We start from the raw sequence: 12,795 nt of genomic DNA on the forward strand, positions 1-12,795 counted from the left end.
CTCCCATTTGCGGAGCACAGGCTCCGGACGCGCAGGCCCAGCGGCCATGGCTCACGGGCCCAGCCGCTCCGCGGCATGTGGGATCCCCCCGAAACGGGGCACGAACCCGCGTCTCCTGCATCGGCAGGCGGACTCTCAAGCACTGCGCCACCAGGGAAGCCCGAGGTCTAACTTTTAATGGATGCTGAATGTGATGGCTTTGTGATATGTCACCTTGGCTAGGCTGAACTACAGTTCCCAGAATTCCCTTTCTAGTATGTTTCCAGTTATGGTAGGGTACAAGGGATATTTCTCTCATAGGAGTTGGAGCATGGAAGGGAAACTGCAGCTATTTTGTAATACACACACACACACACACACACCCTTTCCCAGAGTTTCAATCAAACACAAATCTAGGTGCCTTTTTGAAGGAATTTTGCAGATGTAATTCAAGTCCATCATCAGTTGTCTTTAAGTTAATAAAACGGAGAGTATTCTAAGTGGGCCTAACTTAATCATTTGGAAGCCTTTAAAAGAGGGCTCCGTACATTTAAAGTCCCCTTGGAATTATTATATTATATATATATATATATATATATATATATATATATATATATATATATCCACACATATATATATATCTTTTTAATTAGGGTGAGGCAGGGGTCAATTCAAAAATACTGTTTTATTATTGCTCTACAGTGCCACCTTTGTCATAAATTATATAAATGCGCCTGCTCTTAGCTCTCCATTTCCATTCTATCAGTCAATTTGTCTATGTTTATGTCAATACCATACAGTCTAAAAGTCTTACAGTAGAATGAGAGTGAGTTCTATCACATCTATCTTCCTCACCAGTGTCTTGGTTATTCTATCTATGAATTTCCATATAAATTTGAGAATCACCTTGCAAAAAATAAATAAATAAATAAATAAATGAGGCCTCGGGCCTCCGCTGAGCTCAGAGATTCCAAACAATGACTAGATCTGAAATTCTCTTCTTTCTACTCCCCACCGTGTTTCCAGCCTACTGTGCTCTTCCCTGGCTGTCTGCCTGCCCTATGGACTCCAGGCTTGCTTAGCCCATTCCTACAACTGTGTAAGCCAGTTCCTCTAATAAATTCATGTCCTATGTATATGACTCCTACTCACCCTGCTTCTCTGATTGAACCCTGACTACTTAACCCTTACACTGGTCATCGTGAATATTAGGTTGTTGAGTGTCTGGATTTTGTTCTCTTCCTTTAAAGGGTATAGAAGTTAGCTCTAGCAGACAGTTATTTGTGAAACAGCTTGCATCCTTTGATTGCATCATTTGGCTTGTTTCTAAGCTTTGTTAGGGGAAGTCAAATAGGGCTGATTTATCCCTACTACTAATGTATGACCCCTCTGGAGTCTTTACTAAATGATCCAGATGTTCAAAGGGGTTTCTCTCCTTTGGCTAGTCATAACTCAAACATCTCCAAGCCCTACATGAGCTCTGGGAATTGTTCCGTTTGGGGAATTATAGTTTCCTTTGCCTGGTGATGTGGAGTTTTTCCTATGTGGGCATAATTAAGTACTCAGCCAAAGATTCAAGGGGACCCCAGTGCTGACTTCAGGAGGGCTTTCTCTACATGGCTCCCTCCTCTCCGATACTCTGTCTGGCAAATTCCAGCTACTTTGGCCTCCCCTCAACTCACTGAGACCACTGGCTCTGCTTGGGTACCTCTTGTGCCATCATCAGGAAAGTGTCTCCAGGCAGAAAGCCAAAGCAATCTTAGGGCTCATCTCATTTGTTTCCTTTCTATTGGGAATCACAATTCTGCACTGCCCATTCCCTAATGTCTGAAAACATTTTTTTTAATATAGTTTGTCTAATGCATTGGTGTTTACAGCAGGAAGGTAAGACTGGTACTAGATATTCCATCATGGACAAAAGTGGAAACCCACCTCCTTCTCTGGAAGATGGAAAAGACTTTCAGCGCATTCAATGCTGGTAGGAAAGAACCATTAGAGAGAAAGAAGTTGAAGATAGAAAAGAGGGGTTGACTGATGGTCAAGGTCTCTGGAGAGCAGGGCTTTGTGCATATGCAGCCTTGGGGAAGAGGAGAGAAAAGAGTTGGGGACCCTACAAAGAGAGACAGCAGCTGTTTGGGTTGATGTGCAGTCAGAGTGTTAAGGCTGGAATTGTCTTAAGGACCATCTAGTCTAAAGCGCCACTGTATAAATGAAGAAACTTCAGCTACCGGGATTGTGACTTGATCAAGGTTGCAGCTTCTCTGAGTGGCAAAAGCAAATGCAACCCCTCCATTTCTGTCTCTTCCAGGTTTTCTTCCTAACTTGCACCTCTATTTCAGAATGCTTTGTAGATTCCTTTTCCTCCACCCACATCTTCCAGACTCCAAATCCTTAGTTGTGCACCAAGCCAGAAGGAGGGGTGGCTTCAGTTAGGCTTGAAGATGTGAGCTACTCCAGGATGGACAAATAAGGCAGACAAGGGTGATCTGAGTCTGGGCGAACAACCAAAGCAGAGTTACAAATGATGCATTCTTCTGGGAGCAGAGAGGAAACTGAGCCAGCTAGAGCAAAGGATTTTGTCTATGAAGGCTGAAAATTAGGGTACCAGATTATGGAGAGCTTTGAAGGCCAGGGGGAGGAATTAAGAATTATGTCTGCTTTCATTTATTCATTAATTTATTTATTTTTTAATGTATCAAATGCTTACTATGTGCAGTCTCTTTACTTGGGACTCGGTTGGGAGCCATTGAGAATTTTAATGAAGGGAGTGAAAAGATGAAAGAGGCAAATACCAGGATGTACATGGAATAATACCAGGTCCTTTGAAACATAATAAGTAGATTCACACTTGAATGCTGAACCTAAGAGACTGTGCTTACTACCAAAGGTAAAATAGATAGCTAGTGGGAAGCAGCCGCATAGCACAGGGAGATCAGCTCGGTGCTTTGTGACCACCTAGAGGGGCGGGATAGGGAGGGTGGGAGGGAGGGAGACGCAAGAGGGAAGAGATATGGGAACATATGTATATGTATAACTGATTCACTTCGTTATAAAGCAGAAACTGACACACCATTGTAAAGCAATTATACTCTAATAAAGATGTTTTAAAAAAAAAGAGAGAGAGACTGTGCTTACCTGAAAATATAGGTATTGTCTTTGTTTTCCTGACATGGGTGCATGCATTCAGTTCAGTGAATGGCAGAGCAGAAAACCCCAGAACTTGGATTCAGAAGACCTTGGTTTTGGTCCTGGTTCTGCTTCTGTGTCACTTCACTTTCTAAGCCTTTGTCTCCTCGTCTAAAAGAAAAAAGAAGAAAGAAAAGGAACAAAAGACCAGGGATTTCTCTTTTGATTTAAATCCTAAAGCTTCCTTCTCTTGGCCAGAATAAGATTCATTAACTAATTCAGGGATCTTTATTAAGTGCTTTCATGCTAAACACAGTCCCAGTGGCCAGGATACAAATGGAAGAAGATAGCATCCCAACCTCAAAGCATCCCATTCCGGGATCTCATATACATTAAAATACTGGAAACGTGGGTGGATGGAGAAGCAAGGACACAACTACTTAGGTCGCCCAGCCTCCCGCACTGAATCACTTAGACCCATCTGGCTTCCTTTGCTGTAAAGAGTGGACACTGGGCCTCCATCAGTCACTTCACAGAGTATGGTATCCAGTGAGAGAAGAGACCTTCAGACACGTCAAGACACAAGTGTATCACAGGTCGCGTGGTGAGGGCAGTGAGCTTGCTGGAGCTCTTGGTGGAGCCCATCCCCCTCTGAAAGGAATGTAAAGCAGATAATTTTAGACTGACTTTCCTGAGTCCCAGTCTGACAAATGGAGCCTCTGCAGCCCAGGGGCACATTGTATTTGAGTGCTTGGGCTGCCCCAACAAAACACGCAGACTGGGGGCTGGACGTCCAAGATCACTGCGCAGGCAGGGTTGGTTTCTCCCCAGCCCTCTCTCCTTGACCCACAGACGGCTGCCTTCTCACTGAGTCTTCACAATGGCCTTTCCTCAGTGCTGGTGCATCTCTGGTGTCTCTTCTGTATCCCAAACTCCTCTTCCTATAAAGGCACCAGTCAGCTTGGATTAGGGCCCACACCAGCGTTCTCATTTTAACTTAATCACCTCTCTAAAGGCCCTAACTCCAAAGTACACAGTTACGTTCTGAAGTCCTGGAGGCTAGGACTTCAGCATAGGAATTTGGGGGGACCACAAGTCAGCCTACAACAGAAGTCAGGTCTGGGTCTCACTGCTTAGCACAGTGCGCCTAAGGATGAAGGGCAAGGGCAGGGGCAGCTCTCCTCTGAGGCGAAAGCACTGCCCATGTGCCATGGCACCAAAGAACCAAAAAAAAAAAAGAAAAAAAAAGAAAATGGAAGCAAGCAGCTTCCGGGGCAGGCACAGTTGCATAGAATGTGCGAACATGACCCTTTTCCAAAATTAGAGAACTCCGCTCAGTTGTGTAGCTCTAAATAGTGCCTGTTGATGCTGCTGTCAGCTTTTTTCAGACCTCATCGTTGGCATCTTTTAACCCTTTGGTGAGCACCAGCGTGGCCCTGAGGACGGAGGCGTTGAGTTCTTCCCTCCTGGGCCGCGAGAGCCCTCTTGCCGGCCTGTGGGCTCCGTTCATCTGGATGTTCTCTCCTTCTCTGATCTCACTTTCAATGCTGGCCATTACTCCCAAGAAGAGAAAGGCGGGGGTCTGGCGCACGGAACAAGAAATTATTTCAAAGAAAGCCTGTTGCCATGGGAACTGGTTGTCAAATGCTTTTCTGCGCGGGAGGTGTCGAGTGGGGCCACAGATTTTCTTAAGCACTGCCTGATTTTCTTTTTAATTTGTGACAAGAACAATGAATGATTGGAGAGGGAGATGGGCAGGAAAGCACTTGTCTGTCAGAAATTCATCCTGACAGTGAGCCAGGGGCTTTACTTATGGCCTGTTCTAACGGAGCCTTCAAATTGCAGTGCTTAGGGATGGGGCAGGGGCCGTGGTGGAGACGGGATGAGGAAGCAGTGGGAAAGCCACCTTAGATGGATCAGAAAATGTTCCTAGAGGGACTTCCCTGGCAGTCCAGTGGTTAAGACTCTGCACTTCCAATGCAGGGGGCACCGGTTCTATCCCTGGTCGGGGAACTAATATCCCACGTGCCACATAGCGCGACCAAAAAATTAGAAAAAACAAAGAAAATGTTCCTAGAGCTTTTACTCTGTGTTCAGCCTCAGGCTAGGCTCTGTCGGGGATGCTGAGGAAGTCAGATTAGTCTGTAGTTTTGGAGAGTCACAATCTCATTGGGGAAGTGGAACCAAGACCCATAGAATAAGAAAAATGACAGAAGCCAATGTATGATACTGACACGTGCTTCCTCTGTAAAGATGCCCCATCTACATGTACAGTACTGCCTGCAGCGGATGCAGACTCTGAGAGCTGCATGGCTATGCATGACCCACATCCCTTTTTTTTTTTTTTTTTTTTAACTTACAGAGACAGTATAGTCTTGAAATACAGTCTCACTCACTCCATTCATCAGGCTTCGAATGTCATCTTGTGGACCACAGACTCTAGTCCCTGGGAAAGGTTGAGAGCAGAGGAGGAATTAGAGGTGGGCACAGCATGAAGGCACCACGTGCCTGGTGATGCCTGGGGGAAGCACATCCACTCTCAAAGGGGACACAGCCACTTCTGGCCAGGATTCAGGCTAGATTTTCTAGAACCCGTGTCCCCTGCATCGGCAGGCGGACTCTCAACCACTGCGCCACCAGGGAAGCCCTGACCCACATCCTCAAATAGCTGTTTCCCTTTGCTTGGGACCAAAGCTCTGGGCCAACCACTAGGCAAGTTGTTAACTGACAGACATCTTTAAATCCACCTCCGCTTTGGCGTCAAAGCCACCCTCTTCCTGGGGTGGCTTGGACAGTGACCGAGCATGATGCGGCACGAGTCCCCAGCCGTTCCCACCCATCACTCCTCTGCAGGCGTTTGGTCAGAGTTCCCGTCAGGCTGGAGGGGACAGTTCTGTATCGTGGTCTGACTGAACCCATCCCTGCCCCATCACGCGTCCTGCCTTTTCCTCTCACAGGTGTTACTCCTGATAAACTTTTTCACTCTTTTTGGGGGGGGAGGGTATAGTTGCTTTACAATGTTGTGTTAGTTTCTACTGTACAGCAAAGTAAGTCAGCTATATGTATACATATATCCCCTCTTTTTTGGATTTCCTTCCCATTTAGGTCACCACAGAGCACTGAATAGAGTTCCCTATACAGTAGGTTCTCACTAGGTATCTATTTCATACCCAGTGGCAAATATATGTCAATCCCAATCTCCCAATTCACCCCTCTTCCGCCTTGGTATCCACGTGTTTGTTCTCTACATCTGTGTCTCTATTTCTGCTTTGCAAATAAGATCATCTATAGCATTTTTCTAGATTCCACATACAGGCGTTAATGTATGATATATGTTTTTCTCTTTCTGACTTACTTCACTCTATATGAGTCTCTAGGTCCATCCACGTCTCTGCAAATGACCCAATTTCGTTTTTTTATGGCTGAGTAATACCCCATTGTATATATGTACCACATCTTCTTTATCCATTCCTCTGTCAATGGACACTTAGGCTGCTTCCATGTCCTGGCTATTGTAAATAGTGCTGCAATGAACATTGGGGTGCATGTGTCTTTTTTTTTTTTTTTTTTTTTGCTGTACGTGGGCCTCTCACTGCTGTGGCCTCTCCCATTGAGGAGCACAGGCTCCGGACGCACAGGCTCAGCGGCCATGGCTCACGGGCCCAGCCGCTCCGCGGCATGTGGGATCCTCCCGGCCGGGGCACGAACCCGCATCCCCTGCATCGGCAGGCGGACTCTCAACCACTGCACCACCAGGGAAGCCCGCGTGTGTCTTTTTGAATTATGGTTTTCTCAGGGTATATGCCCAGGAGTGGGACTGCACAATCATATGGTAGCTCTACTTTTAGTTTTTTAAGGAACCTCCATACTGTTCTCCATAGTGGCTGTATCAATTTACATTCCCACCAACAGTGCAAGAGGGTTCCCTTTTCTCCACACCCTCCCCAGCATTTATTGTTTGTAGATTTTTTGATGATGGCCATTCTGACCAGTGTGAGGTGATACCTCATTGGAGTTTTGATTTGCATTTCTCTAATGATTAGTGATGTTGAGCATCTTTTCATGTGTTTGCTGGCCATCTGTTAAACTTTTTCACTCTTAACTCATCTCAGTGTCTGCTTCTCCCAGGACCCCAGCAGAGCCAAATTTTCACCGGTCAGGAGATGACCACTGGAATCTACAGTTAATCAGAAAATGTTGGTCATGAAGGTGGCCTTAGAAAGCTTTAGTGCAGATGTGCCTATCCTTTAGGGCTCAGGGATACCTCCGAATCTGGAAAAAAAAGCCTCTAGATAGACTTTCCAGGAGCAGTGGAGGCAACTAACATCAAGGATGGACATGCCTTGCCTCCTGGGTGCCTGAGCCCAGTGGCAGAGCGCACGCTAGGTCCTTCTGACTGTGGTGTGATTTGTTTCCGGAAGCACAGCCTTGGCCTGGTTTACCATCCTTTCTAGAGAGCCAATGACCTGCCCAACATCCTTTCCTCAATTCCTTTTCTTCTTAAATTACCCAGAGAAAATTTCTGCTGCTCATCACTACGAACCTGCTCTAATTCACGAGCGAGGGGACATTGGATTACAGGAGGTGACTTTCCTCATGAGAGCGGAGGAACATTGAATCTGAAAAGTCACTGGAGATGAGGCAGGTCCCAAAGAGAACGGCTAAAGTGCAACACTATTCATAAGGAAGTCTAATAATTCAGACGTCTGAAGCCAATCCCTGCTGAGCTTCTTTGAGGAAGGATGCGTGTGGATGACCAGAGATGTGCATACGGTTTTCTGCCCCGTCATCCCCAGCTCACCGAGCCCTCACCCACCTTACTTCTGGCTGCTGGGCACATCCCTGCTTCAGTTAGAGCCTCCAGTGAACAAGGAATAGTAAAGGTAGGTGTCATAGGTTAAATTGTGCCCCCCGCCGGCAAGATTCATATGTTGAAGTCTTAACCCCCCTGGACTTCAGGCAGTGACTTTATTTAGAAATAGGGTCACTGGAGATGTCATTAGTTAAGATGAGGTCGCACTGGAGTAGGGTGGGTCCCTCATTCAATATGACTGGTGTCCTTACATAAAGGGGAAATCTGGACACAGACGCACACACAGGGAGATCGTCACGTGAAGATGAATGCAGAGGTCAGGGTGCTGCATCTATAATCCAAAATGTCAAACACCAGAAGCTGCGGGAGAGGCATGGGACAGATTCTCCCTCACATCCCTCAGAAGGAACCAACCTTGCTGACACCCTGATCTCAGACTTCTAGCCTGCAGAACTGGAAGACAACGGATGTCTGTTGTTTAAGCCACTCCGTTTGCGGTACCTTATTATGGTAGCTCTAGCAAACAAATTCAGTGGGAGGGGGGAAGAACGCATGCCCCCATTTAGGTAACTTAGAGTTTTGGTTTGGGGCAGGGATTGCCCAGTGCCTGGTGATGACCTATGTGGAATATCAATTAGACCGCCAGACAAGTTGGGATTGGAAACTCCAGGTTTCAAGTTAATTCATATCCTGATGACATTCGCTCCAACTTCCCTTCTATATCTAATGTGTAGCCACATGGTTGTATTTGGAAGAAGGTAGAATTTGTAAGAGGGAGGTGGAAACTTCTTAAATCTTTGTGAACACCTCTTTCTTAGACTTAAACCAGGATAATGCTTCACTCCCCTGGTAGATTAGACATTTGCCAGAGTGCCAGCAAAGATAGCACCAAATAGTGTCTAAAAATTGTCCCCAAAGACTAAAGAGGCTGCCATGATTAGGGCATGGGTCCAGGTTGTTGTAACAGGAATATGGGAGATAAGGAATCACCCTAGTACAAAACGATGATGTCTTTCCTTCCTACCTCCTTCTCTGTCCCTCTGGGCACCTGGCTATGCTCCATCCTCAAGCTGCTCCAGAAACCCAGCTTCTCCGAGACGTGCCCTGAGCACACTAGGCTCAGTGCCTGGGGCTGATGGGAAGGTTTTCATGTTAATTTTGTTTAGAGTCAGATGGGAAAAAATGTCATAATAATGGATTTATAATAGTGAATCCAGCTTGGATTACATTCACATTTATACCAATACAGCTGTAATACATAATTTCATCTTTCGTCAGAGGAAGGGGCTATGTCCTGACACCAGCTGGGTTTCCTACAATTCAGCTCAGTTCTGACACTAACTGATGTTAGCACAGACCTCACAAGTTAAGGGCTCAGTCCTACAAGACCACCTTCACTTCAAACACCAGCCACGGTCTCAGGTGTCCCCAAGCTACCCATGCTTCCGCCTAGCCAGCTGCAAATTCGGGGGTTCCCACAACACCTCCCCCACTTGATAATTCAGTAGAACAACTCACAGAACCCAGGAAAGCACTATACACATGATTACCATTTTATTATAACGGAGACAACTGAGGAACAGCCAGCCAGAAGCAACAGTTAGGGCAAGGTCTAGGGAGGTAGAGGTGCAGCCACTTCTGTCCCACTGTGGGGATATATTGGTATATTGACAAGTTCACTAACCAGGAAGCTCCCTGAGCTTTGTTGTTCAGTTTCTGTCAAGATTTCAATACTTGGGCCTGGTTGAGGAAGCCATTGGCCACGTGATCAAACTCAGTCTCCAGCCCCTCTTCCTTCCCTGGAGGTGCATGGTGGGGTTGGGTGAGAATTCCAGCCCTCCGATCACGCGGTGGGTTTTTCTGGCACCAGTCTCCATCCTGAAGCTATTTAGGGGCCCCACCATGAGTCACCTTGTCCACATAAACTCAGGTATGTTTAAAAGGGGCTCATTACAGGGACTTCCTTGGTGGTCCAGTGGTTAGGACTCCGAGCTTCTACTGCAGGGGGCACGGGTTCGATCCCTGGTGGGGCACAAAGATCCCACAGGCTGCACGGCCAAAAAAGAGGAGGGGGGGCAGTCATTATAAATAGCAAAAGATGCTTCCATTATCTGGAAAGTCCAAGGGTTTTTTTGTTTCTTTTTCTTTTTTTTTTTGGCCACACTGCGAGGCTTATGGGATCTTAGTTCCCCGACCAGGGATCGAACCCGGGCCCTCACTCTCAGCAGTGAAAGCACAGAGTCCTAACCACTGGACCGCCAGGGAGTTTCCTGGAAAGTCCAAGGGTTTTTGAAGATCTGTGCCAGGAACTGGGGACAAAGACAATGGTTTTTTGTTTGTTTGTTTTTGTTGTTTTTTATTTAGTATCCCATAGGGACTCATGATGGCAAGCCAGCCCACGGTCCCACAATGCAGCCCCTAAGCTGTGCTCCCAGGGCCCAGTGGGAGCCATCCTAAAGCCCACCGCACCCAGCAGTGGTCACAACAACCCAAATCCCAAGGTGGAGTGTTGCTGCAACCCCCAAATCTAACCTGGTCTCTGCTGGTCCCCTTCCAATCTCCAGCTTTGCTCAGCCTTCCCACCTGCAGCCTCCCCTAGGCTTTGGGACCCTCAGTGTAGCACGTGAGTTTGTCCCCTCCGTCCTGGTTCGGTGCTCTCACACTAACTTTGTTTTTTCTCACACTGGACTTCCCGGTCTCAAGACACTGATAAGCCACCTCTGTGGAGCTCGGGCCCCCTCCCCGGCCTCTGCCCCTGAATGGACAAGTATGAACACCATCTCTTTAAATGGTTTCCACATCAGAACCGATCCTGTCCTGATTCTACATCCCCCTCCTCCCCTCCTGTCGAGTCTGCTGGCTCTTCAGGCCCACGCTCTCGGCTGGCTGTCTCAGGCTAGTAGAACGGCACCAAAGAAAAGGTCAAGTCCGCAAATCTGTCCCGGCTCCCGCATGTCCCCAGCGACCCCAGGCTGGCCCCACTGGCCATCCCATGACTACCTCATCTACTTGCATTTGCCAGGAACTGGGACATTTGAATAAGGGGAGTTAAAAAAAAAGCAATCGTCTAATTTTGGAACTTCAGGCGCTCCAACAGCTGGTAAGCGGAGATATTCGGGGGGAGAAGACGTAACTCAAATCACACCTCCCAGGAGGCTGCCTGCACAGCCTGCTCAGACAGACAGCCCCAAGCAAACACCACGCCCTCTCAGAGACCAGGAGCGGTGCTCAACGCAGCCTGCGCTTCCGCTCAAGATACTGACTTTGTAAATGTTGAGTTGAAAGCCTTATAATAGATGAGACTCAATACAAAGAGAAGTGGGGCAGTGGAGGTCTTCAGGGAATTGAAAGAACATAAATGATCAACGCGATGAAACTTGCAAGAGAGAACTTCGACTCGCTTCTGCTGGGAGGACCTGGCTTCTCAATATACTTTTCCCTACGTTCTTCATTTCTTCAGGTCCCTTCACAGGAACCCCATGCACTGCCTATCCTCTTACAATGAAACAGAGAAGAAGGGAATGGGGCAGGGGCGGAGGGGAGGGGCGTGAGTTCTAAGCTGCAGAAAGCAGTCTACCCATGGGGCCGGCCAGGGGACTCGTGGAAACCACTCTGCTATGGGGTCCAGTAAAAGGAAAGTACAGTTTGGCAAGTAATGCTGGGTCCCAAATGGCAGCTGTTTCCAGTGGCAGGCCAGACAAACAGGTGGCAATAAGTGGAGCAGGGTGGGAGGGGCTGGAATTCTAAGAAGTAGAAAGGAAGGGACTGATACTTACTTAACTCTTTCCATATGCCAAACGCTATGCCAGGCACTTTGCAGATACTATTTCATTTAACCTCTTGACAATCTCCACCAGAGAGTATATTTTTTTAAGATTTTTTGGTTTTGACGTGGACCATTTTAAAAGTCTTTATTGAATTTGTTACAATATCGCTTCTCTTTTATGTTTTGGTGTTTTGGCCACGAGGCACGTGGGATCTTACTTAGCTCCCCGACCAGGAATTGAACCCACACCCCCTGCATTGGAAGGCGAAGACTTAACCACTGGACCACCAGGGATTCCCCCAGATAGTGCATTTGAAAAATGAGGAAACCTCAAAAAACTAAAAAATAGAGTTGCCATATGATCCAGCAATCCCACTCCTGGGCATATATCCAGACAAAATTATAATTCCAAAAGATACATGCACCTCAGTGTTCACTGCAGCACTATTTACAAAAGCCAAGACGTGGAAACAACCTAAATGTCCATCGACAGAGGAACGGCTAAAGAAGATGTGGTTGGTACATATATACAACGGGATACTACTTAGCCATAAAAAAGAATGAAATAATGCCATTTGCAGCAACATGGATGGACCTAGAGATGATCATATGAAGTGAAGTAACTCAGAAAGAGAAAGACAAATACCATATGATATTGCTTATACGTGGAATCTAAAATATGATACAAATGAACTTATCTACAAAACAGACTCACAAACAGAGAGAAGAGACTTGTGGTTGCCAAGGGGGAGGGGGGGTGGGGGAGGGATGGATCGGGAGTCTGGGATTAGCAGATGCAAACTATTACATATAGGATGGATAAACAGCAAGGTCCTACTGTATAGCACAGGGAACTATATTCAATATCCTATAATAAACCATAATGAAAAAGAATGTATATATATATATATATATGTATGTATAACTGAGTCACTTTGCTGCACAGCAGAAATTGACACAACGTTGTAAATCAACTATACTTTGATAAAATAAATTTTAAAAAATTAAAAAAAATAAAAATGTGGAAACCAAGATTCAGCAGTCACCCAGTGGGTAAATGACAGGGCTGGATCTGACCCCAGATCCTGGCCTCAAAGCCCACGGTCTTTCC

Source organism: Lipotes vexillifer, unplaced genomic scaffold (genome assembly GCF_000442215.2).
Source record: "Lipotes vexillifer unplaced genomic scaffold, Lipotes_vexillifer_v1.1 scaffold308, whole genome shotgun sequence".
Taxonomy (NCBI): Eukaryota; Metazoa; Chordata; class Mammalia; order Artiodactyla; family Lipotidae; genus Lipotes; species Lipotes vexillifer.